This window comes from Cygnus atratus, chromosome 6 (assembly GCF_013377495.2).
Source record: "Cygnus atratus isolate AKBS03 ecotype Queensland, Australia chromosome 6, CAtr_DNAZoo_HiC_assembly, whole genome shotgun sequence".
In the NCBI taxonomy this organism is placed as follows: Eukaryota; Metazoa; Chordata; class Aves; order Anseriformes; family Anatidae; genus Cygnus; species Cygnus atratus.
The window spans coordinates 33014761-33042336 of record NC_066367.1 but is presented as its reverse complement, the minus strand read 5'-3'; positions in this window follow the sequence as shown (position 1 = coordinate 33042336).

The window sequence follows — 27576 nt, the reverse complement described above, 5'->3', positions numbered from 1 at the left end:
CACTCTGCTTACACGTGATTTTCATATTTAACTTCTGCATTAAAGAATTTACAAGAGCTCCAAGTCTCTCTCTGTTAGCTGTGGGGGAAGATGTGCCATCTCACAGCCCTCTCATCCTTATATATCAGCCCGTGTGTTTTTCAAGTTACATGCAAAGTTATGCATTAGCCTAAACGTGCCCACCCACTTTATCTGATCTGATGAGAGCTTTTGTTTTGGAGGCTGGATTGAAACTAAGAAATGCCTTGTTTTAAGAGCTGTTCTAATACAGCTCAATCACAAATGGTTTTAAAATGTATTTTTTTCTTTTCAGCAAGGAAAGCAATAATGCCACCCAATAGGTATTAATCAAAATTGTTGAAACTGTTTTCAGAAATTGCCTAGGTGTCTAGGAAGCTGTCTTATTAGCAGGCAGGAATGATGAATAACTCTGTCCTGCATATCTACTTTTGTGCCAAAGCACTTATCATTTGCAGATCTGAAAATGCTTTGTTTTCAGTGACTCAGGCACTTCCACGATCCTTCTCTTTTATAGACAGGTGTGTCAGATGAGTTGCTTCTTGTTAATGACCAACAGAGCTAGTAAGAAATCTCTCTCATGATACTCTAGAGTTTAGGAAGCCAAATTTGCCTCCTTTGAAATGCAAATGCATCTTACCATTGCCCTTAATGCGGCATTTCTTCTTCCAATGTGTTCCCATACAGGAAAATTCCTTTCTTTTCAACGAGCAGCAGGAGGAGTTAGCTGCTTGCTAACTGGCATAATTAGAAAACTTTACTGGAGATGATTGGGTCGGGTTGTTCCCATGTACATGAGGTTGTTAATCAGCCCCAAGTGGTGTATGGCAAGCTGTGGGCCACAGAAATGGCTGTGGGATGCACGTGAACCAGGTGAGTCAACCTTTACTGTGGCATTTATTTGTTTTTAGGAGAGCATTTCCCAGCCACGAATGTCCAAAGCAGAGCTCTTTGGTACTGTGTTGTACAGCAACGTGTTTCTGAATGTTTTTTGGTAGCAATATATGGCAAGACCTTCTTGGTGTACCATCCCATTCCAACTCACATCTGTCTTGTAGGCATATCTACGCAGCCCAGCTGGTTTCTGCACGGAGTTGGTGGGCAGGGATCAGGAGGCTCATCAGCCTCAGCACAAGCTGGCTGCAGCTGTGGCTCTTCAGGTCCCAGCACTAGCTCGTTTAGGGTTAGCTCAGAGCTGCCTTGGGAGAGGTAGGTATTCCTCCTTCCCCTAACTGGAGTGGTGTGGGAGAACCTAGTGTGGCTTTTGGGCCTTACAAGGTGTTGCTGTTTTCCTCCTGGCTCCTCAGTTGTCCTTATATGTGAGTGGTAGAGAGCTGCGCCTCTCCAAGCGGAAGGTGACTCGAGGCAGCAAGAGCAGTCGCGTGGGATACACAGCAGGTATGTGTCTTGTCCAGGGGCTGCTGCCCTCCCCACAGGCCCTGCTTACTGTGGGAAATGCGGCAGGGTTTGCTGTGATACTGAGATCTGCGTGTGTTAATCTTATGTTAGGGCAAAAAATGAATATGATCACCTTTAGGGTGCAGGAAAAGGGCTACAGTCTCCCATTCCCTGCCTGTTTTCTGCATCTCTTTCACTTCAGTAGCCCGCTCAAGGAAAATCTCATTTACCTTTTCTACATGTTTTTCAATATTTTTTTGCTTAAGAACTCTGCTTGTCAATACTTGCATTCAAACAGGGAGCTACTACTTTAGCTGATCATTTGATTGATCTTCTCCAAAAGTTATTTTACCAAGTTGATTGAATTTAGCTGATTGAAGTGGCAGAAAATCTGGAAGCAAGGTGTAAGGGGTCTCAGCCTTCTGTTTCTCCCTCAAGTTTTATTTGCTGGCATCCTAATAGCTTGAGCGTATATGAGAGAAAGCAGGATGGATAGGAAGAGGCAACATAACATACAATTAGTTTGACTTCCCCTTGTAGAACGTACACAGGTCGTCTTGGCATCTCTCTGTGTACATTAGAGGATGGAGTACTCAAACAAGTTTGCCTTTTTCCCCTCTGCATCGATCCAGTAGGGTTCAGCACACCTGGCCAAAAGCTCATTGTTGCTATGTGAGTCAGCAGATGGAAGCAGCTCTCCTGCTAAATGTGCTGATCCCGTGAAGCTGTAAGTGGTTTTAAATCTTCTTTTCTTTCAGCTGGAGAAATAAGGAAGCGCGTATCACCTCTGTGGGATCACATATTTCTTGGGCTTTACACAAATCTGTTTATGCAAATGGAAGTGTAAAAACAAGTACTTTGCTTCCTTGCTGAATCAGTTACAGTACCTGTTTGTGTCGGGGGAAGAGGGACAGCATCAGATGTTATTCCGAGAGCACAGAGAAAAGGGGCAATCTTAGCGGTGCTTTGAGGTGTGAACGCAGAGTTAAGCTGGAACAAGAAGCAGATGAGCCATCTGTCCCCAAACCAGACCTGGCCCAGCTCTGGCCACATCTGGCACTTTTGGGGTCTAGTGTCAGGGCAGCCCTCTGGAGGCGGGTGGTTAGAGCACGTTGGGACCTGTGTGCCCAGGCACATCTGGTGTTTGAGCTGGCAGCTGGTGCACGCAGCTGGGCTCCTGCACGGTCGGGCTTGTCTGGCAGCTCCGCGCGGAGTCCTGGCCTCAGGTCGGTGCCTGCTGCACTCTCAGAGCTACGTGCGGCCGTCCTGGGGGGTCTGCTTGTAAGGGGGTAACGTGAAAGCAGGGGGAGTCAGCACTTTGTCTAAGCATAAAAGGTCCTCTGACCAGCTTTTAAAGGGCTTCCTGGTGTGTCTTGTCAGAACCAAAAAACATCAGATGACGCATCAGTTTTCACAGGGTTTTGAGGTAGATCTTGTAGTGCTCAGAGACAGGCTGTTCTGGTTACTTCTGTAGGGAATAACATATGTTTTAGCTACCCTTCCACCAAGAAGTTTTGGTGGGAAACTGCAGATATGACTGACCAATTTTGCCACTGGAAATCTGTGAGCACTTGCCAGGTATGCTGTATAGGGTAAGTGACGCTGTTTAGTTGTGCAGCTTAGTGTGATGGTTGCTGGAAATGAAATGTGACTATTCACTTAAAATCATAATAAATGGTGTTAGGCGTGTACTTGTACTAAGCTGAATTGCAGCTAGGGGTCTCTGTGTACATGTAGGAAGCAGCAATATGTCAGGTTAAAATGTGTACCAGAACTCATTTGTCACATTCAGAAGTTGTGTCTGATAGTGCTTTGGAATGGATTTTTAGATTCCAGATAGGTAAAATACAGGCTTTGTGCTGCATGTACGCTTAGGCTTCCTCCTACTGACAGCTTTCCCTCGCACATCTCTGCATTATGCATCTACCAGCACATAAAAGATTGTCATGTCATGATTTGCTTCCCCGGGATTTAAGATGTTCCTTCACGGGTTGCTTGGCAAGGAAGGACAGGGCATGGCTGCGGGGCTGAGTTTCCTGCACGGCAGCTACTGCCCTCTTGCTACTTGCCTAGGAGTGTTTGCCCAGGGAGCAGCATTTAATGATAGGCAAAGAACTCAGATTTTAGCCCTCTGTTAGTGGTGCAGGCTCCCTCTTTTTGCAGGTCACTGTATCTTTCCTGCTGCAGAGGAATTACGCGCGTTGCGGTGACAGCGTGTCAGTCTCTGGGTAGGAGCAGTGATGCTTCTGTCAGAAAAGGAGCTGTCTTCAGCACAGAGTTTGGCTAATCAAAGCGTGGCATTAGCAACTTGGAACATTTTCAGCAATGAAATATGGCATAAGAAGTGATGTTCGCTTGTGTGAGAGAGGTGTACGGTACCCAAGTGATTTGCATGAGTGCAGGTGGCACAGCTGGGAACAGCTTCACCGTTCCCTAATCCTGAGGTCAGTGGAGGTATAAGAAAGACAGTCTTATGTGCTGTAATAGCGTCTGTATTTTCCAAATGGAAATTAAAAAGAATTGTTAAAAAGTGCCTGCAGTAGAAAATGTGATAAGCACCCAGGAGTGAACAGAGAAGCCATGTAAATCTCCTGGATTGGTTCAGCCCCCAGCGGCTGAGATTTTTTAGATCAAAGAAATGGAAAGGAATATAGAAGTAGGAACATGACATCTCCCAAAATGTAACTGCTACAGTTTATTTTTCTTTTCACCAGAGCTGACTCACAATGGAGGGAATGGATTTTTGTTTTTCTTTTTGCAGTTCTTTTTTTTTTTCTTCTTCATTATTTTTGGGTCAGAAGATTGTTAGTTTCTCTTTGAAGAATTTACTTTATAGCTTCCTGATGAGCTGCAGGTGGCTTGTGGAATCAGGGTGGCAATATATCCTTCACTATGACACTTTTTGCTGACTAAGAGCATCTTTTTTAAAATGAACTGGTTGATTAATGCACATTTCTATTAACATTGTTAATTCTCAACCTCCTTCATACATGGAACTGACCTGCAAGAAACTTGCTCAAAAAGAATCAAAAATTTCCCAACAGCATAAGCTGAAATGGCAGCCTTCTCTCTGCTGCACGTCATTTAGTACAAGGAAGCCACAAAACTTAGCAGAACTGGGTATTTCTCATTCTAAAATTAACAGCGTAAAAAACCTTTTAAGTGTTATGTATGATTTAGCACATAATAGCTTCAAGAGAAGTTATTCCTTTCGCTGATATGGTATGTATGTGGGAAAGTGCTGAAATGCAGAGGAGACGTGCCTGTCATCACTGACCAGCTCTTGTGAAGTGCTTGGTGCTCTCATGGACTGCTCAAAGACAAAGGAAAGCTGAAGGCATGCTGCACTTTGCACAAGGCACTTAGCACGTCTAATCTAATCCAATCCATTTTTAATGTGACTTTCACATTGAAGCATCCTGCTGTATAGGAAATCAGCTACAGCAGCGTGATGTTATTGCTAATATTTTAGATGCAGGGAGGTTGCAATATACAAAGCCATGGGTCTCATAGCAACTACCTGCTTTTATTCTTGATTAACAGTTATAGAAGGTAACAAGGTAGACAAATTTATTTTAGTTTTCAGCATGCTAATGTAGTTTGACATATTCACACTTTCAGTTTACGAAAGCAGGGTGTCTTGTCCGTCAGCAGAGTCTAGGCTTGACCCATCTTACGCTCACATCAACAGTACTTCTATTCTTGGCTTTGGGGCAATTTGTATCCTTGCTTCTGCGTCTTCTAAAGATGAAACCAAGAGACATGTATTTATAGGGGAAGATTGTGGCCGTACCATTGAACCTCTTCTGTTCGCACACCAAAGTCCATTTACAGCCTTACTTGGCTGCATTTCTTCTGTGGTCAAACACTGCTCCCTATGTCCGTATAGTTGGGGCACGTTAGGTTATGAGTGCCTCTGGATGCCCTCCTTTTCTTGTGGGAGCACAGTAGTGAGAATAACAAATCCAAAAATGGTTTTTTTGCTCTGATTCAGTTCTGCTTCTTGCTGGCCAAGAGGTGCAAAGGTTGCACATACAAGGAGCGATGCTACAAGTGCGTAGTTCTGATGTCCGTGTGGCACGGCTTTGTCCTGAGGAGTTCCTGGTCTAAATGTGGTTCCTCCACTGCTTCGTGGTGCTCTGAAGGATAAGGAGAATAATGGAAACTTGGGTAACTATGGAAGTTCTTGTCCTCACCTGATTGCTCATTAGTGTTTGAATAAGCTGCTTCTTCCTGCCTGCTTTACTGGTTGAAAAAAAATAAAAATAAAAATTGGGCTCACCCTGCATTAACTACAGCAAGCTGATCTGCAAGCTAGTTCCATAGAAAAAGAGGACCCATTTTCCTTTTCCACATCAAAGCACACTAAGCTTCTTGTCCAAGCCTCATCAAAGGGATGATTTCAGCACATGTATTCCTTAGCAAATGACAGGAGGAACTAGGCAACAAAATTGAAATGAAACATTAATTTAAAAGAACACAAGAATCCTAATTGGAGATTTACTTTAACAGATTTCCCTCTGTCTGAAAAATGATGGCTGGGAGCATAATCAGGCTTTCAGCAGGCACCATCTCTGAATTGTTTGTAATAACTCTTAAATCCTTTCACTGCGATTTTAAAATGAATTTGGAAGCCATCATCCATGTGGGTAATCTGAGGGACCACATCTTGATCCTTTGCTCAGGAAAGATGTATTCATTAAAACTGCTAAAAACAACAGCGAACAGAAGGCGTGTCAAGGTCACTGTGATATTCTTGTTCTGAAATTACTGCAGCAGGCTGTACAGCATATATATAAATCAGAGCCGGGCCAGCGAAGTTCCACTGACTCAGCTAACATTACACCAGGGGTGAAGTGGCACAAAACTATCAGGACTTTTTGCGAGAAACCAAATAAAATGTGTCTCCAGACTGCGTTCATCTCATACCACTGGATGAGATGCAAAATTAACATCCCAATCGCTCAATGCTCAGGGTGCACTGTGGGTACAAAGAGCACTCCTTGTGGCTGAGGAGTGCGGACTGGCACGCTGCACTCAGCAAAGAGAAGCTGCCCCTGAGCCCTCTATAAAGAAAATAATTCTCATAAATATTAACAACAAGTGCTGTGCAACATCCATCGGGTTAAATTCAAGACTGTATTGTGAATGTTTGAATATATCGCAGCTTACATGTGCAAAGACATCCCATCCTAATTCTTCCAGAATACCCTGATGATGGGCTTTGGAGTGTTTAAAGGCAAGAGATTAGAAGAGCCACATGTTGAGAGTGACAGGGAGACAGAGGCAGAAGCACGCAGTCTGCAGTGGAGGAGCATTTATTAATAAAAAGAGATGTGCGTACAGTGCTGGCTGCTGGCAAGTGATGCGCTCCCGTGGAGTGGGTGGGAGTTTCCCAGGGAATTGAGTTCCATTTAATCCTGTTTATTATTTAATTAAAAGGCAGGGTAGTGGGAAGCCTGCATCTCCTCTGGTGGAGCCCTGCACTTCTTAGTGCTCAGCTCCGTATCATGAGGTACGAGGTGGAACACAGCTGCCAGTCAGTGTCCTGGATTTCAGGGCACAGGGACAACGCTGTGTTCGCGGAGAGGATCTGTGTTACTGCGTATTGGTGCTTCATTACTAGTGCTCAGGAGGAGAAAAGAAGGACGGCAGACAAAGGACTTTTCAGTGGACAGACAATGTAATGAGAACGGTATTTATACTGGAGGGCTGCTCTCAGAAGTCTCTGCTCTCACTTTCCTTTTCCAGATTTACACTGTGCAGCCTAAACTAAGCTCCTAATGACAAATCCATTAGGACCACATGAGGAGGGGTCAGGGGAGAAACTGTTTACCTGGAATCTACAATGAAAACAGGAGAACTTGGCCTAGGCCTTTCGGATAGGCAGTAAATGATGGATGCTATGACAATATTTTTTCATAGCATTAAGGGTCAGGATGCTTATTCTGAGACTTGGCCTGTTTCTGTTTGAATCTCTGTGTTTCCTTCAGGAAAATGCAATAAAATGTCTGTGTTCTTTGGTCAGGTTCCTGATAAACTCAGGATCTGAAGAAGGCCAGAGTACAGGAGTTTCAGCGGAAGAAGTTACGGTATCTTCCTGCAAACGTATCATTACTGCTACAAGCCCTTTAGCGAGGTTCTCTCTGTGTTAGTTTTTCATGTGTTTGGGCTTAGAAAGTGTGCAAAGGGATTGCTTTCTTGCGTAGTTCTTCAGTATGCGGGAGCGTTTGTTGTGCTGCTTGTGTGCGCTGTGTATCAGATCTGCGTTAAATCTGACGAGTCAGATTTAAGTATAAAATGTCTGTCAGAACGGAGTTCTTGGTGCTGACTGGTGTCTTTAGGTACAATTAGAATGCAAATACTGTTAATAGGTGGTAATGATAGACCGATAGACCATGAGCTTGGTACACAGATCCATGATTTTTCAATTGAGTCACGGTGCAATGGTTCAGCCTCTGGGCTTTCTCAGCGCCTGCCTGAAAACCAGCGTTTCTGAAGATTGCCAGACTACACTGAGATGATGCAAGAGAGCAGGACAATGTGGTGAAAGGGATATATCTTAAATCCCCTCTGTTAATGAAGTTAGCAGCCCGAGAGGTACCTTCTGTTTGGGAGTGATGGGAGGCTGCAGACTTCTAAGGTAGCAGGGGTAACCAGGAGAACTGTTTGAAGTTTGCTGTTTTTTGACATACACCACAAAGATACTCCGGGTGATCTCTGCTATGTGTGTGTGGTGTCTCTCTTTGCTTCCTGTACTGCACTAGTTGTCTGTTTCCAAACACAATGGAAACTGATGACTAATCAGCAAAGCCGAGGCTACCTTACAGGCTGTCTCTGCCTTTATTCACCCTCTTGAAAGAACATCTGGGACTCTTCTTCCAAAAGTGCTTTGATTTTTAGTTCAGGAGGAATGGGGGCAGGATGTTCTCTGTGAATCAACCCTAACCCCTGTTGGTCCGACAAAGCAAAACCCAACTTTTTGACCTTGTTGGCAAGTCTTTTCTGTTTATTCATGAATTTTACTGTGGCTGGGACATGGGAAAGATTTTGGCTTACATGTTTGCACTGGAAAATGCTCCTGCTTTTGTTCATTCAAATGGAGAAAAGGTTTTTGTTCTGCTCCTTGTACTGGGAGTATAAGAGGAAACTTGCCTGTATTTCCATTGCTGTCTCTACATTGCCATGGGAACAGATTTGAAGTGCTGCATCCATTAAGTCACTTAGTTGAAAAATGGCACAGTTTATTCATTCAAACTGCACTTTTGCCACCGCTCTGTGTATGTCTACATGGCGCAGTGTAGTTTTTGAGCTAGCTTGATCCCAGAAGCAATGTAGCTGCCTGGATTGCAGTTGCATATGATAGTTTGACTTGGGATAAATAACGCAGGCAGGGCATCATGCTAACATAGCTGTGCTGCCAACTCAGGCTTGTGTGAGACGATTCAGAAGTAGTTCAGGTGCACACACTGATAGACTGCTGCATTTTGTTGCACAGGATTTACGTATAAGACTTTTCATAGCACATTGTGTTCAGTTACTATTTACTAGTATAAAAAGGTAATGTCCTGCCTACTTTTCTGTTCATTTTGAGGTTGGTTTTTGTTTCTGGAATACTAAATCAGGCTTAATGCTACTAGAACAAAGCTTTCAAGTGTAATTCTTCTGTAGTCTAGTAATTACCGCTTGTGAAGCGTGGAAGAATCAGAGTGAGCAAGGCACAAATGGAGGCAAAATGAGGCCTCCATAAAGAAGAGCATTATTTGTATTCTTGACTGCACAATATTTTATTGCCAAAGAATTTCTAGGTATATGTTAATATGAAAAAAAAAAATCAAAATTGTACGAATTTAATTACTCTTTTTAGTAGTGTTCCTCCACACCCTTAAAACCTACTTCAGGCATGAATATCACAGAATGGTTTGGGTTGGAAGAGACCTTAAAAACCATCTCATTCCAACCCCCTGCCATGGGCAGGGACACCTCCCACCAGACCAGGTTGCCCAAAGCCCCATCCAGCCTGGCCTTGAATACAGGGGTGATCTTTGAGAGCATTCACATTTCAAATGAGACACCTTCATAGCCTTTAAATCTTGTCTGCAGGACCTGCCAAAAAGGGCTTTTTCTATGAGGAATCGCATCACCGTTTCAGGTTGTCTGTTTGAACAGACACGGAATGCAGAATGCCCATGACAGAAGTTTACAGGGGGAGATGTAAGTATTTGATAAGCGCTGTTAGCGTTCTGCTACTCGGCGTTTGTCACGCTTCCTGCTGTAGGTGTTTCAGATGAGATTGCTGGCTGAGTTCAAAAGGGCACCAGTTCTGCAGCCGGGTTGGAGAAGATGGGCTGCTAGCAAATTACACTAAGTCACCAGGGGAGCAAGGTGAGGAAAGGAGGAGGAGGAAAAGAGCAAAAAAATATATATATATTTTTTTCCCTTGCATTACTTTAAGTAGCTCCCACTTTAATACCATCAGCCTTTCTCTAGCTGTCAGTAAATGTTACGTCTCTATCTCTTGGATGGACAGGTATAGATTAATTTCCAGATGCTTGCCAATGATAATTTATTTACAACTCTGCAGAGAACTAACTATTCTTTTAAAACTGTTTAAGCAGTTATTTGACAATTCACGAAGAGGGAGCTGCATACAAATAAGAAGCCCTGTGGTAGTAGATAAGTGGTGGAAAAACTTGAAGGAAGTTCACTGTTGTCCTAGGCAAGAACTTAAAAGACTAACCCTGAAATAGCTGTTTAAGTACTCTTTCAGTCCGTGAAGAGTTGTGGTAGAGTCACTCACCGCACTTATTCTAGAGACCATGGTGGGTTTTGAAGTGCAAGGAAGGGAATGGTTAAGTCTGAGCTTTGACTTTTTACAAACAAGGTGCAGGTTGGAGTGACACTGGGCACGTGGTGCAAATGTCTCCTTTGACAGCTCTCTGCAGTGGATTCCGTGTGTGTGGGGGGGAATTTGGTGTCTGATGAACCGTTCTTCCTTTGGAATCTACTTGAATCGAGCTGATCCACAGCTGATATCAATAGCATAACAGAGAACGAGCATTCGGGATGTGTCTCAAGAGGTTTTATGGATTAAAATGAGAACTACCCAGTTATGTGTCTCAGTCATGTTACTGGGACGAGTCCTGTGTGTTTTGCTTGGCAAGGGATGTAAAAGACAACCCAAGTGGGTTTTATGAATGTATTAGGAATAAGGAGGGGAGAGGAAAAAAAAGGAAAACACAGATTCCCTGCTGAATGGGGGAAGAGAGAAAATGAGAGAATAATGGATGAAACAGGACTGGAGTAGTCAATGCCGCCTTTGTTTCTGTCTTTACCAAACAGTTAATTGTGATCAGATGCTTACTGAAATTAATTTTAATAAGGGGATAGATGTGTAGGCCAATGGAGGGAAAGAATAAGTTTTGTGTTTTCTAGTTAAAAGGCTTGGTTTAGAGTAAGTAAGGAGTCAACTGAAGTGATCTCTCAACTATTTGAGGCTATCCACAAGATTTCATGAATGATATCCCAAAGGAGGGGAGAAAAATGAGCACAGCAATTACCTTTACAGTGAAAAACTGTGAAAGAACTAGTGCACAGTAGAACAGTCAGTCAAATTTTGATTTCTGAAGGATTCTGAGCTTAAGACAATCAGGAGCCTTACCTTGACACACAATGTAAATGTAGTACATCAGCTGAACTCCCAACAGGGTGGAAGCAGTACCTTTGGTATAGCTGAGTGCTTTGAAGTATTTTTAGGTAAAGTTTTTTTTCTACCACTCCCAAATGCCATAAGCCAGATAGGTGAGCAGGCCTGGAGGTTATTGCCTTAACACGTGCTCACACACACACTAAAAAGATGTTTTTTTAAGTTGTTCATGAGCCTGAGTGGTGTGCAGTGGCTTACTGTGAAAGTGGTGGGAGGGCTTCTGGAGTTGGGGCAGACCAGATCTGTCGTGTACTCAGTTCTGGACAGCATTTTCCTTTAGCAACCTGGCTAATGGAGCAGCAAATGCAGTTACAACAATATTTGTTATGGCTCAAAATGAAGAAGAGGGTTATCAAACACTCTGAAGGATGGCATCAGAACAGAGGCTAAACTGGAAAGAAAGTTAGGCTCTATTTTTGGAAATCAAATACGTATGTATCACAAGTCTTTGGCTACTCAGGTGTGTGCCAGCTACATGACGCAGTTGCAAAAAGGCAAATATCATTGCAGAAGGTTGTAGGAGGAGTGTCAGATGTAATTATTCTGCTCACCTCGGTGCTGGTGAAGGCTCAGTTGGAATCTTGCCTTCAGCTCTAGGCACCATGCTTCAAGAAAGAGTTTGAAAGAAATGAGAGAAGAGTAATGAGAACAGCAGGTGGTTCTCAAGACATGAGATGGGAGATAAATGACTATTATTCCTTCCCCCTCGAAGACAAAAGGAATCACTTAAGTTGCAGCGAAGACTTGTAGAGGATTTCAGTGTTCTAATTGGATTCCTAATTGCTGCCTGAGCAGAGGAGTGTTTTAGGCAGAGATGGAGTTGTAGCCACAGCCTTGCTGCAGAACAGCCAGGCTGCTCATGGAGTAATTTGCAACATGTGGTAAGAAAACTGATTGGTGTTACTTTGCCTGCACACATTGGACTAAAGTTTCTGCAGTCCAGAATCTGTTTCCTGAGCCGTCCTGCTGTGCAGCTGGGGCAGTTGCCTCTACTCCAGGGTTCCCATCTCTGGGTGTGGGACCTTGAGCAGTCCCTGAGGATGGGAATGGTATTCTCCTGGTGCTAGCTGCTATGACTTCTGAGCTTTTTTTCCCACAAGCATTCCCTATTTTTTTAAAATGTCCTTCTAATGCTATCTGACTCTCTCCTCTAACACCTTTCTTTCCTCAGTGTTTTCCAAGTTTTTTTTTTTTTTGCTTGGCCTGGCTTTGCCAGCTGTGCCACTGGTCCTCTTCTGCTGTGCAATTTCTTGCAACCACCAGAGGGCTTTCTCACAGCCCTAGGGCAAAGGGTGTCAGTGTGTGAAGCCAGCATCTGTTTTCTTACTGGCAATGGCGAAGTAATTGTCTAGACCTTTTAGGTCAACCATTTACATGATGAAACAGAATGCAAGATATATGGAGATCCATTTCATTGACACTTTAGTGGACTTTTAAATTAGCCAAAGCCTGTGTAACTTGCCTAGGGAAGATACAGTGATGTTTTTTTTCCATGGAAAGATCTTGGGGTTTTCTCACCTAAATTGTTCTGTACAGTGTTAAACATGTTCTCTTACTGTTGAAATTGGACATATAGGGTTCATAATATCTGTGATTTTTCAGGCAGTACCTGAATTCAAATGTATCTATTTAAACTGAAGAAGAACCTTGACAGTATTTATTTTACATACATATTTTAGTCTCGCTTACCTATCCCTCTAGGCTAGGTAGACTGTTACTGTTATCTGAGGAGTTGCCATGGAAACAGTTTTACACTCTCCTTCCTTTTCAGTCTGTTTCTCTTCGCCAGTATCCATCTCTTTAAAACTATGGCCATGCTAAAATGGAAGTAAAACCCTAAGAATTAAATACCGCTGTTACCAGGTGACACTGAGTGCAATAAATCTGTTGAAATCAATGAAACAGTTTCAGATGAAAAGGTGAGACCATGTCTCTGGGTTTTCAATCCTTCCTCTTCTCTTTTCCTTCCAAAATTAAATACAAAACTACTTTGAGGTCAAAGGCAGATATTTGGAAGTCAGAAGTTTTTCAAGCGATGAATGGGCTCTTTTCATCCATGGTAGGTACATCTTCACCTTATTGCTGTCCCTGGGTAATGTCAGTGGTTTACATGAACATAACCGAGAGAAAGTATTAATGATTTTAAATTTTGAAGAGTCTTCAGTGAAGTCTTCAAGAGAAAGATGTTCCACTTGGACCCTATTTAAGTACTGGCGTGTGTGCGTGCACCACATGGCAACCAGTTACAAAGGTAATTCACCGAATTGAAAAATGTATCAGAAATGTGGGGGTTTTATAATTTGTAGATGTCAAAGCAATCATATACAGCAAAACACAGTGAGGAGGAAGTGGCTTGTCTTATTCTTAAAGCTCAAATTTCAATGGAGAAATCGGAGCTACAATGAAAGAATCAAGAAAGCTTCTATTCATGTGAACTTTTATCAGTGTCTGATGAAAGAGGCTCAGCAATACCCCCAGCAAAAGGTTGGGATTATGTGTTTGCAAAGTGAACTCCTGACTTTACGGACTATTTGACAGAAAGGGGCTGTAGTCAAGGTAACCAAACAGAATGACGGGCATCAGTCCAGGCTGTGGTCAGTCTCGGGAGGACCAATATCCTTGCCTTAGGCTTACTGATTAGGCAGTGGTAGCCTGACAGGTAGCTTTTAGAATATAGCGGTTGCTCTATTTGTTTCAAATGGTGACCAGGTACTGTATCAATGTGATTCTAAAATAGTACTTCATGCAACTATTAACATGACTTAACAGACAGTGAGACACCACGAACAACCTTGACTGAATTTCCTTTTATCTCAGAAAAAAATCTAGCACTTGTGAAATGGGTGGCTAATACAAATATGGGCTCAAAGTATGGAACATGGTCAGGAATATGCATAAGAAAAAATGATTTAAGAGCAGGGGACAGAGCTGAAGATCAAAAGTGCTGAAGGACCAGAGATTGTTGGGATAGATATAGGGCAGGTGCCTTCAAGAATTGTTTAGGTTTCTGTGGTTGGCCGAATCGGTGGGTTAGGAGTAAGGACGGGATACGAACTGGCAGAGTCTGAGATGAATATACTGATGGGTCTAAAAGGGAGCTAGGGCTTCTAGTAAAAGGAACCTAGTGCTTCTAGGGTTCTTGGGCTGTGACAAGCATTGCTGGCGGTCAGGGATGGGGATCTGGTCCGACTGTAGGTCTGTTGCTTGTCAATCTGGACCGCAGGTTTAGATCTGTGTTATAAAGACTTTCTAGATAAATGCAAAACTTGGGCTGGATTTGGGATTGGAGATAGGGTTTTTAGGTACAGAAAGGCTGCTAGTTTGAGTTAAAAACCTTTACCTCATGCAGCCTTTTATGTGGGTAATATTTCATGCAGTCCAAATCATGTGGAGCCTATTGAGAGAGACTGAAGTTCAACAGATCATTCATGTCTTCTCAACTGCCTTGTTATGATGGTGCAAAAAAGAATATAAAATAAATCTCTGCCATCAGATATTTATTTCTGCTTCCTTTATGAATCCTTTAATTGCAACGTGACTTTCTGGTGGTAGGCCTGCGTGAACACGTGAGCTGCCCTGAAGTCTATTGATTTCACCTTGAATATCTCTAGTTCTATAGTTACAGCTGACTTAATTTCTGCAAAAATCATTCTGTCATACCAAATCCTGTAGTGAGAGTGCAATGAGACAGAACTATGTTAAGAGCTATTCCCACACTTGGTGTGATGTAATGAGCTAAACATCTGCTAGATTTCAGTAGGCTTAGAATTGTGTTTGGGGTGGCACAACTTTATGGGCAAGATGATACAAGTTTTAAGGCTGTACTATGTGTTCCTCTGAAAAGGGGAATTAAAAATGACTAGTGCAATTAAAGCTTGTCAAAGTAATTACAAGAATAAGAGGAAATATGAGAGTTTATCTGCTTATGCATAGTATAAATGCCAAGAATAGGTAAGATAAACAGCAAATGCAAGAATTAGAATAATACTATAAAAATATTAGAGGATATATCATTAAATGAAGTTTCTTTCATCTTCTTCTGACTATGCCTATTCATTTAAACCTGTATTGTATTATAGAAGCTTCTTTGTATGGTTCAGTGTATCTCAATTAAGATTTTACTGCCCTGTCATAAAGCTTATCACAGGCTAAAAGTTTGCTTTTATTTCTCATTCTGTGAAGCCTGCCAAGTTCTGTATAAGCTGTCACTCACTGCATTACACTCGGTGGATGAATAGAAGTTTGTTCACAATGAAGTTGTCCCAAATTTCTCAGGGTTTTTTAGACCGTTTGCAGTCTGTCTTATCTTCCTAAATCCCCTGCACAGAGCTTTTGAGTTAGAAATGACTGCACTGCAGTGCACCAAAACACCAGACAATGGACCTGAAAAACCAGCAAGAACATCAATCATTCAATAGGTATTTCTAGCAGCAGCCTCATTTTGGTCTCTTTTATACTTGTAACTTATAATGAAATGATATTGCATGTTAATGACAACACAGAAGAACTGATTCGCCACTTTACATTGTAAATATGAAATGTCAGGATTTTTACTAAGAGTAATGTCTCTTGGGCCCAAGACAAAATCAAGAGTTAAGGTGTCCGTAATAGTTTCTTACACCTGTTGTCATAGCATCACTGCAGCGTTACTCATGATGTATTTGTGACACATGGCAGAGAGGCATAGTGTCCACCTACAAAAGCCTAAACTACCGTGTGTAAGTGATTAAGAGAAGGGCCGCTAAGGAATGTCTGCTTGGTTTTGTGCAGGTAAGTACCCGGCAGAAAAGTTCACACCAGGTAGTAAGTTGTTGTAGTGTCTCTATTTCTGAGATAAATGAGTTCTTTCAGTAATGAACTATGGGCTCTGCATGTATAATGGAGGTGTGTTTGGTGCTAAATTGCACCAAGACATTAAATTTGAGTAACAATTTAGAATATTCCTGAAGAACTTGCATAACTATAAGAATACAAAAGATCAGAGGGTGTTTTTTCTCTAACATGGCTCAAACAGGCCACTCATCCTCAATTTCTCTTCAGCTTCAATGAAATGTGAGTTCCCCAGCCCCCTTTCCCTGTTGCATATGCAAGAACAGGTTTAAAACAAAACTGTATTTCAGTGTGTGTGTGTGGGGGGTGGCATTCAGCATTTGGGGAGGAAGAATTTGTGAGAGTGCAGTCAACATCTTTTGTGTGTCCTCCGTTAAGGCAGATGAGAATGTAAGGAATTAAATGTTTGGGTGACTTAAAGGATGAGCAGTCTTTCTCCTGATGCCGCAGTACCTTATTTCCTTTATCTTGAAATGAGTCTTGCCTTGTGGACAAATGATGTTCCAGTTCTGTCCAGTTTTTTATTTGTTGTATTTGTTTTGGAGCTGTTTGCACATATACGATGGGGTGAAATCAATGCCAACTTAAGCCATTTGCAGTATTTCTTTAAATTCATTCTCTTAGCAGTATGCAGAACCATGGAAAACAGCTCTTACTGGGATGTTTCAAACTGGTTATGAATGCAGGAATTGAAACCTGTATTTGCAAAGCAGCAAACTTCTATGTACCTTTAAGCAGCACAACAGGAATAAAAAGCAGTGTTGTAAAGATGATTGCTGAACTTTTCTGAAGCTTTCCTGACACCTGTGTCTTGTCTCTATTGGATATCTTGGTATAAATCATTCTGCTTTCATCTGGAGGCATTGATTATATTCATTTTGAGTACTATAAATCAACTAGTTCTAGTTATCTGTATTTTTTTATTTTTGTTTGGGGGGGGACATTGTGTTCATGTCAGCATCTCTAGATTCAGGATAAAATTCTGGCCCTTCTGAAGTTAAGTGGGAGCTTTGACTTTAATGTCATTATATCCAAAATTTTCATATAGTGTTTTATGACTGTCCTTCTCTCATTATACTTAAATGCCATGAGGCACAGTCAGATGCTAGCTAAGAAAGTTCAGTTCAGCTGGAGTTTAGTAGTGTTTTGTTCTCAAACCAAGAAGGAAAATAATGTTTCAGTTGAGGGCTTACTATTTGTTTCCTTTACAAGGAAAGCCATGACTATGTGGCGTTATGCATGTTCTGCAATATGTGTACACACAGACAGCTTTACCGCCTGTGTGAGCTGTTAACAAGGTCCGGAGGAGCTGGGATAATTGTTGTATCCTGAACGCAAAGACGTAAGAGGGTATGGTACACCTTTTCTATTCTTCCATCACTTGTGTGATGATTTCTCAGAGTATGACCCTTGGCAAGTACTGCAGCAGACTGCTAAGATTCACAGGGTGATTAAAGGGCACGGTAAATAAGCAAATATTTAATTCTACAGTTGCACTGCAAGCTTGCGATCCATGTTTTCCCTAGCACGCCACACTGAGCAATAGAAAACTACAGCAGTGTTCACAAAGAATTTCACAAATCATGGTCACAGTGAACAAATATTCCCAGCAGAATGAACCCTAAAAAAAAAAAAGGGAGCAGTAACATTTCATACACACTCTTCCAGAACAAAACCATTGTCCTGTTAAATTGTATCTCCTGCTTCCAGTTTTAAATTCTTCAGTGTCTTCTCTCCTTGTATTCCTACTGGAGGAATTATTGGACAATTTATCATCATTTCTGTATTATTTCCCTTGTGAAAATCAAATGCCTGGTCACGGCCATAAAACGTGAGTATCTTATTTTTAAAACCGCCAGACATTTATGTGGGAACAAGAGCTGAAAATGAGCTGGAGAGAGAGCCCTGCTCAGTCCTTGGCCCTGGAGGCCTTCAGCGAGCTGCACAAAGCAGTGCATGGGGAACCACACACTGGCTCGCAAGATACTTGGGTTGGACTGGAGGGTTTGGCTTTTTAAGGTGCCCTGACTAAGCTGAAAGCCACACGGTTAAAATTACTTGTGGGAGGGAGAGGTAGGTTCATGTAGGTGAAGGATATTAACTCTCTGAGCTCAGGGGCTGGGGTTTCCTGGGCTTTTCCAAGCAGACAATCTGTGCATGGTGCTAAAGGGGTTATGGCTGGGCTGCAGCTTCCAGGTGCAGGAGTTATTGCCCAGGTTGGGCTCTGCTTCTGTGCTCGGCTCTCGGCGTTTGCCTCTGGTCCTGGTCCCAGGCAGGGGAGCAAGTGCTCTGCTCTGGCTGGGTCTGGGTCCAGGCAGAGCAGTGAGCCCAAGGAGGAGACATCTCTGTGATGGTTTGGCCTGAAGCAGGGGAAGGTTTGTGAACCGAAGCGATGCAGACAAAACCCCCAAGAGACTTATAATTATATATAGCAGCATTGTGCTAAATTGAGACGGTGTTACATGGGGTAGTGGCTGTCGTTTCTTCTCCCGGCCTGGAAGAGGGCTTTTAATGATCTGAGGGGATCATTTGTGTCAACGAATCTGTATTTCTCATCCAGTAGCTACAGATCAATATGAATGCAATTATTTTTATTCTAATTAATGGTAATAATAAATGGGAGAACTGACTTTATCCTTATTTTCCTTGGGCTTCTATGCTTGTTGATTTAGGTTTTTAATAGCACTGATGTATCTAGAAGGAATTTGCAGAGCTTCCATCCATGTATTAGTTGACAGGACTGACAAATAATATTTGTAACTCTATTTCTTTGGGGATATAAAACTTCTTTAAAAGAAAGATGATTCTGTGAAAACTGTTGATCTTGTATATGTTACTGCATCCTAATTTCTGAGCTTTTTTTATATTTCCACAAATACCATAACTTAAAAACTTGTTACTTAAGAAGTTGCATTTTTTTAACAGATTTTTTTTGTTTGGTTTTACAACACTTTTAAAGAAACTTTAAAAAAAAAAAAGATAAAGCTTGTCAAAAATTAATGTTGTAATGATATATTCTGGAAATTTGATAAGTAATACTTTCAAAATTAAAAACACTTAGTGAAGGTAAGTTTACTTTTTATGGTATCCAATTCTTTTGTGAAAAATTTTAGATAGCAGCACTGACTATCATAATAATCTTTGATAGGTATGGTTCATTTTGTCTTACAGACTTCACTAACAACTGTAATTCTAAAAGTAATTGTGTTCGTGGAATAACAACAATGGCAACAGATAAAAACATTCTGAATAACTAAGGGATGATGGAAATAGTTGCCATTAGGTGTTACCTTTCATTTGTGCCTCAGGAACACTGAATTTCATTAGTAGTAATTCTTTGTGCTAAAAATTAGGACAAAAATGGTTCTACTTTTAACACTAGGAGTCTGACGATTGCATTTGACTGTTTGTAAGGTGTATTTCTGCAAGATGTGCTCCTGTATTATTGGGCTACGGAAAACAAGGGTTTAAAGTGCAGTCTTTGAGGACTACTGTGAATAGGTTTTCAATATATTATATATTTTTAAAGCTCTGAGATGAGAAAGATGATGCGTCTTAAATTGATTAGAGAACATCTTTTACAGTTAGAGATGCTGCATGACCACTGAGTTGCACATAAATCAACCAGCATATAAAAATCATTGCCAAAAAGAAATGAGATTTATGTTCTGAGGTGGATGCCAAGAGACGAGCACCATAAATCACGAAAATGGAACAGGCTAATATGCAATAGCTAGTTACAAAATTCATACTTGGTATTAGATGAAATAAAGTGTAAATATTCAGGAGATGATCGAGTGTGTTAATCTCCAGAGTTAATCCAGCTCTGTGTGCAGAGACTTGACAAGACAACAGTGCTGGTTCCTTAGGGCACTGGAATCTTTAGGCCAAGTCTTCCCCCCTGTCGTGTTAATGGCCACTGGGCATGGCTGACACCAAGGTCTCACCTTGGGTCATGATCCTTCCCCAAAAATCCAGAATGCTTTAACAGAAGGAGCGGAAAGATGTTTCAATCCAACTACCCAACGGAAAACAGGGAGCAGAGCATTAGGAAGGAGGCTTTGTACAGAGGCTGTGTGTGCAGCAGAATTTTTATGTAGCACGGTGACATTAACCTGTAGCAGTTGGTAGTCTCGGGGGTCTTTCCTGGGTACATTGTAGGAATCTTTTTGCTGGCAGGCAAAATTTCCTTTCCTGCCCACAGTCCTGGGTTATATTTGTTAGGGAGCTGGCTGAGGGGCAGAGCTTTAAAAACCCACCAGACTGTGTTCGCTGGAAGTCCAACAAGTAGTACAAGACGGCAAATATTTGTACGCAAGAGTTTATGAGTTTTTTAGTGTCTGTGTAAGTAACAGGGGCATCTCCCTCTCTTTTTCTGGTGGGGATAAGGAAGATTGAAATTGCAGCTGAATACTGAATATGAAAACATGTCATGGGCAAACAAGCCTACAGGGTATAGGATTTATCAAATTGTGCAGCTGGTATGGAAGAGCACTTAATAAACCTCGTGGACAGAAAACTCTGAGTAGAAACACAATCAAAGAAAGTCCTGGGGTTTCCAATTGAATTTTGAGAGATTATTGAGGAGACTGAGGCTCGTCATAAGTCTGGCAAGTTGCAGATAGCTGATGCTCAAGAGGAGCATCATCTCTAAATTGGAGACCCTTTTATGAGGAGGTTAATAAATAGAATGTGAATGTGAGGAAGGGGGATGGAGAAATCAGCCAGTGCAGGAAAATAGAGCTAAATGGCATGTAAAGGGGAAAGACTACCAGTAGTAGATGATGGAGCCTCAGTGAGGAACAGCCAGTCAGTCTTGAGGCAAACAGAGGAAGGAATGAGGGGATTTCTGGGAGGAAATGTTTGTGAAAGATACCAGAGAGGATGGTGGAGTCGGATGCAGTGTCAAGTGGTGTAATAACCTATTAACTTGTAGGGAAAATAAGTACAATTTCTAGTTGTGCAATAATGGAAGTGTTTAATTTCTCAGAAATATTTCAGAAAAACAAAAGGCAGAGCTGAGATGGTCCTGGATGTGATGGGAATTCGGTCTTGATATCAAATCGTTGGTGAACCAACAAGAGGTACAAATTTTGGAGATCAGCCTGCACGGAGTAATCACAAATGAGTTTTGTTCAGTTGTAAGGCAGGCAAAGGTGGGCATAAAATTGAGGCTGGGATTTGAGAAAGACAAGTGCTGGGATGCCTATGGTTTTAGTGCTGTTTACAAAACTGAGGAGCACAAAGATCTGAGTGTGGAGACTGAAAATAGAGACATGCTGAAACTTTAGTTCTAGGCAGATGTAAAGAAAGTGCTGGGAAATGAGACCAGTTCCTCTTAACGAGTGAGAACTTAAAGCAGGGCATTAGGAGTAAGCAGAGAAAGGAGAAGGGCTGTAAACCTGGCTGCGATGGATCTTGCACAGTCAGCTGTGGTACAGAGGCATAATCACAAAGAGCTAAGAGGCCCTGTCGTGTACAGTAGCTCAAGAAAAATCTGTATAAGTCCAATTCTGAATGACCATTTGACACAGTTTTAAAAAATGTTGATGGCATTCTTTAGGATGATCTAAATAATCTTTACTGTATCATACAGAACGAACTACCAAATGAAATTGTATGGCCGGTAAGAAGGGTGTTTAATCAATGTGTAAATAGGGAGATGTCTCTGCCTGGAGTTCTCAGACATTCAGAAAGGAAAGGAGGGAAGCATCTGCACAAGCATAGGCATGCTGTTCTGAACTCTAAAACTATGCAAAGTCTTGGATTTTGAAAGAAAACTATTTAATGATATGGAGGCAAACCTGAATTTGGAATAGCAGTAGAAGCAGATAGAAGATTTTATGTAGCTGTCCGGTGCGAGCAATCCTTTTATAAGGTGGTCATTCATGTTGTACTTCCTGCTATACCCATGTTATCTCTAAGACGAGTGTCCAATACTTCACCATAGAAGCCCCCAGTAGTTTATACCTCAAATTAAGGCTGCCTCAAATCTGTGCTGTGCAAATTGTATCTGCTGGACTCCTGCCAGCTCTCTTGTCACATCTTGCTTTCTCTAGCGTTAGGGCTCTTCTCAGGGCATAACCTGAAGACTAGTAGCGACTTGAAACACGCCAGGCACAAAAGAGTATTTGTAAGACGGAGGAGAGGGATTTTCTTTGAATGATAAGTTTTCAAATGATAGGTGTGGGAAACATCTCCCTTTCTCTTTTATTTATAACCATTTAATTCCCACCATTGGATCTGTGGGCTCTGTGCTAGTAGATGTATATTTTACATTGCCGTTGCAAATGTCTTGGCCGCTAAATGAATGAAAAATATGCCGAGCGCTCCTTGTGAACAGCTCTAAGCGTGCTTTCTGCGTGTGGCTGTCTCTGGCTGACCTTGCTGAGGAGACCTGCTAGTCGGCTTGGGAGCCCTTTGGAAGAGCACGAGACAAACAATTACAGGTTTATGTGCCTAACCTTACTGGCAGGCAGTATCCTGGAGGCATTTATAAGACGTGAGATCACAAAACATCTGGAGAAGTATCAGCTGACAAAAGCCAGCTAGCATTGATTCATAAGGAATGAATTCGGTCTGACAAATCTGGAAATGGAGACAAATGGGAAAAGCCGATTGGCAGCTTGAAAAGAGTTGGTGAGGAGTTGCAATATTGATGTTACATGTACAGATTTGCAAGTACATCCGTAGAAATTGCTTTAGTAGCCATGCTTAGATAAGAAGACAGGCACTTGCTCTGCAGGTTTCTTTATACACGGTCTTTAATTAGCCTTTAATTAAATTAAGTCTTTAATTTGTCTCTAATCCATAGCTGATCTGTGCTCAGTGGGTTCTGATCCCTCCGCTTGAAGCACGGCATTTCTAAGAGGAGCCTATGAGAAAACCTAAGAAGCAAAGACAGAATGAAGACAGTCTGATCTTAATTCTTTAGTGGAACAGAGCCCTTGTGGACAGGTGCTTTCGGTATACAATATCAAATAATTGATTACCATTCTGCAACCTGGAAACAACTTCATGTTGGTGATCCAAGTGTGTACGCTTGCAGCAGGGCTGATAATAACATCGTTGTTCATTAGTTTGGGTAAGTAACTGGTACTGTACTGCAGGGGATTAACTCTACCTACCTACCTGCTATTTTCCCTTCCTAGCAGAGGCTATAGGAGGGGAAGAAAGGGATTGGGGGTTCCTGGAGGCTGCAGACAATGCAGTTGACCACCTATTCCGGCTGCTTATCACAGGCTGTAGCTTACTGAATGCGTTGAGATCCATAGAGATTTAATCTTTGTGTGTAAATGAATTAGTATGACCTATTTTATCTTGTAGCTGTTTGTGTGGAATTATGCTGTGTATAAACCACTGATATTTCTGTGCAGAGTTATTACATAGGAGCTACTGAAATGATCTGCTCGTCTTATAAGAACCCAGTGTCTCCCTATAGGTTTTTGCAGATGTGTTCATTATGTTGACTCCTTGATTGTTACGCTCGTGACTTCGTTCTTTCCCCAGCCTAGTGCATGATTTTGAGCAAGATTTGGTGTAGCCCTCAAGACAGTGCAGGTTATTTAGGACAGAAACTGAATGAGTGCAAATAGATATCTGCTTTCTAATTTCACCACTGACAGACACCTGGGAGCCTGAGCTGAAGCCAGTGAGAAACTCCTAACTCCCAGCTGTGGCCCTAGGTCAGGAAAGTACTCAAGCATGTATTTAGCTGTAGGTAGGTGCCTCAGTCCTGCAGATTTTCACACATTCTAAGATTCATTTTAAATATATATCTTCTAATTGTAGTTGCTTTCCTCGAGCAACTTTATAAATGCTCATGTCGGAGCTTCAATTCCACTTCCATTCCTGGAGGAGAGCAGAGTTCTAGTCTTACATCTGCCAATGTTATCTATCATTTGAGGGATGCCTCCCAGTGGAGGCATCTGAAAACAGAACATGCTTTTTTTTCTTTCTGTGAAGGATGAAGTCTCTACTATAATGATGAAGTTTCTTCCATAAATTATAATAAAACAGTAAATCTTTCCTCCCCCCCCCCCCCCCCCTCACAGAGAGTGCCTATTGCAGATGGCTAGCATAGTTTTTGACACAGGAGGAAGCTTATGATGATGCTGTGCAGAGAGAGAGAAGTAGTTTTATACCACACAGCTTTATATTTCTCAAGAAAGTCTGCATGCATCAGTGTTGGAGAAAGCACTTTTCCATACATGCCTCTGAAGGGTGGTGTTTGAGGATGAATGTATTTTCCCAAATGATTAGGAGCCAGTGTTTGCAAAGCACTTCATTATCTTTGGATGGGCAAGGATGCAAATTTGGAGTACTGACAATGATTGCTTTGGAATGCTTACACACAGCTATTGTATGCAAACTGCATAAAACAGCAAGTCAGCCTATTGCTCAGGTAAGAGTGTAATTTAGATTTTTTTCAGATGATGCCATAACTTTATTCTTGTCTTGGCAAAACCACTTGCAGAAGGCAAAACAGACTTTGCACATTAAAGCTGTTTGCTAGGTGTCAGATCTGACCACGTTAAGGCCAATCCTGCAAACCATTGCTATCAAGCATAATACTTCCCAGTAATTCTGACTGGCCAGTGACCCGGGTCTATGTCACCTGTATATATACACAGAAACATGCTTTATTTGTGCTGAAATCTATGGCACAATGTCTCCTATTTCAGAAGCTCACATCCCTCCATGTTTTGTTGGATTTATTGCCAGTTAAACTTCTGTTTCTCTATTTATTTTCTACTTCATTATCTTATCTTTTTATGAAGAAATGGATTTAATTTTGTGCCATCACTTATACTTCCTGTCAAAAAGGCAGAAATGTCATCTTTATACTGCGGGAAGCTAACATAGTTCTACAAAACCAGAGCCAAAACAATCATATGCTGATAAATAGAAACCTACACTAGCTCATGGACAAATAACTCCAATCTGGATTTCTTCCCCCAAATGGGAAATGTTCCTGCAAGTGAGACCAGGCAAAAATCATGTGATGAATTATAAATGTGAAGTGCTAGTAAACCACTCAGTTATGTGCTATAAAATTAAATAGGAAATATATAAACATGAAGGTTCTTTAAAATGCGTATGCAAGTGCCATGATTCTATTATGGGTACGGGAAGATGAGAACTGATTAGAAACCTAATGTTTTATACTTTAAAAAACAAAATGTGGTCAAATGTTTTAATTTGGTTTTATCTTTTTTTTTTTTTGGGGGGGGGGAGGGTATTAAAAATACAAGACTTCTACATAAGCAGCTGAACTGATATGCAGAGAAACCAAATCGGGCAGCCATCATAGATGGAGCCCTTTTACTTTATAGATGTCGGTAAATCAAGGTAATTCAGTGTCAATCAGGATCCATCTCCAAATCCACTCTCTAGAGGACTCAATGCCACTAGTACATGTGTCTGTCTTATACATTTGGCACGCTACTGTCACTGATAGGTATACTTTTTAATGTACACTTTTATAATCATGCGGCTCCAAAATCACTGATAAATTCGATATTGCACAACCAAGGTCAACTCATGTTTAAACACATCTCAGTGAGATGTAGAATCTGCATTTAGAAAGAGGCGTGTCAGAAATACAAACACAGATACTAGTAAAAAAAACAAGGGTAGCTCTTTCCAAGGAAGTTTTTCTTGAGATGCATAATGTGATATTTCCATAGAGATAAAAATGTGCGAACTGTGGAGTGGACTCTCAATTTCTTGGTGAGCAAAGGTAAAGACTGACTGTCTGGAAGATACTCCCCAACCAAATGCAGTTTGCTGACTGTATGCAGAATTGAGAGAGTGAAATCATGTTTATTATTATTATTTTATTTTTAATGCAGGTGTTAGACGAGATGATCTAATGGTCCTTTCTGGCCCTCCGGCTAAGTGTAGCCTCCCCTTGACAATATTTGTGGAGCTTGCTCAAACGTTTTTTACCAGGCCTTTGGGGAAGGAGGTTCCTAATGGGGAAGAACTTTATAGAGCAGAAAAGTGTTCGCCAGTGGAAATATTTGCTGTTGGCAGGTGTTTTTTTTTTTTTGGGGGGGGGGGGGAGGGGAGGAGAAGGGGAGGTTTGCCAAGGTTTTCATTTGAAATGTCTTTTAAATTTTCATTAAAGGTGCCTATGGCAATACTCAGGCATGTCTTTGTATATTTAGCTCTGGGAAAAAAAAAAGTAGCTTTTTTCTTGTTTTCTTTTTTATTCTCCAAGGCAGAGAAACAAGAGTGCACATATTATTTCATGGCAGAGGTAAATTTCAACTCGTATTTGTAAGTCTCAGGAAAAAAATAGGGGGATGTGACTAGCATCTGTCTCATGTCACCTTTCTTGGAAGCAATGCTTTCCAGCTTTGCTAAATTCATCCATCTCTTGAGCAAACTGTCAGAGATTTAGAGAATCAGAGTTGTGCTTTTGTTAGCTCTGGTTCACCTAAGAGGACTGTGGGCTCCCTTTTGGAAATCATAGCCATTATTTAAAAGCAGGCCTTGCTACATTTATAAAAGTAGCACAATGTAATGGTGTGATTTGTAACCACGGGTAAGTCATCAAATATCCAACCTGCCAGACAAGCAAGGTATTAGGCAGTCCATTGTACAGGTTATGCGCAGTCGCCAGCTGGCTTTGTGGCTGCAAAGCAATCTGGAAAACTTAGGACGGCTTGTGGGTGGGAACACTGACAAAATGTTTGCAAGCCTTTTGCACAGTTTAGCCATTTATAATTTAGAAATGATAACAGCTTTTGGGGAAAATACTTCGCTTATGACCCGCTGCATTCAGTATGATGCTTAGAGCAGAGGACGGTGCACGGAGCCATGCTGTGTGGCACAATCTGTCGCTGAGCTGCATGAATAATGCCCAAGTGAGCCTTTTGTCCCTGGCCACAACAGAGACAACTGGCTCTCTGGGTGTAGGTGCTGCTGGGGTGGATTGTCCTCCGAGGAGACAGATGTCACTGATGACTGATATGCAGCGGGCAGTGTGGCTTGTGGGCTTACAATAGCTGCAACATCCAAAGGCCATATGTAGTGATCTCATTAGTTTCTTGGTTGCCTCCTGCACAGGCTGTTGGAAATGTTTAAAAGTGCAAGTTCAAAAGGGAAAGTAATGTATCATGTTTGGATTTTCTTCCTCAGTCATGCAAAGCAAACAGAGAACCTGCTGAGTTTGGAAGCAAGAAGCTGTAACGACTAGGGTATATCTTAATTGTGGGTCTGTTAAATGGCTTAGCTTTACACTGTATTGCATTACTCCCACAGTCAAACAGTCCAAAAAGATATTGAAGACACGCAAAGTCCTTTGGGTATTTTCAACCTGAGATATTTATTCACTCGGTTCTGTTTCATTGCCCAGCAGATGTTTATCTTTTGTGAGGCATGTAAGGAAGACATCTGCAGAATTCCTTGGATGTTCAGCTATGGATACAGCTGTGAAGAAAAACACATGATGTGTGTAACGTTTTATTGTGTTCCTTTTAGTTTTATTTTCTCCTTTCTCGGCTTACGACGAGTATTGGAGGCATAGCCACGCTCCACATCTCACTCTGGTGTGGTTGTTCACCTCTAGCCTACATTGACAACTTTGGGAAAACCTTTTGATTTTGGCACTGAGC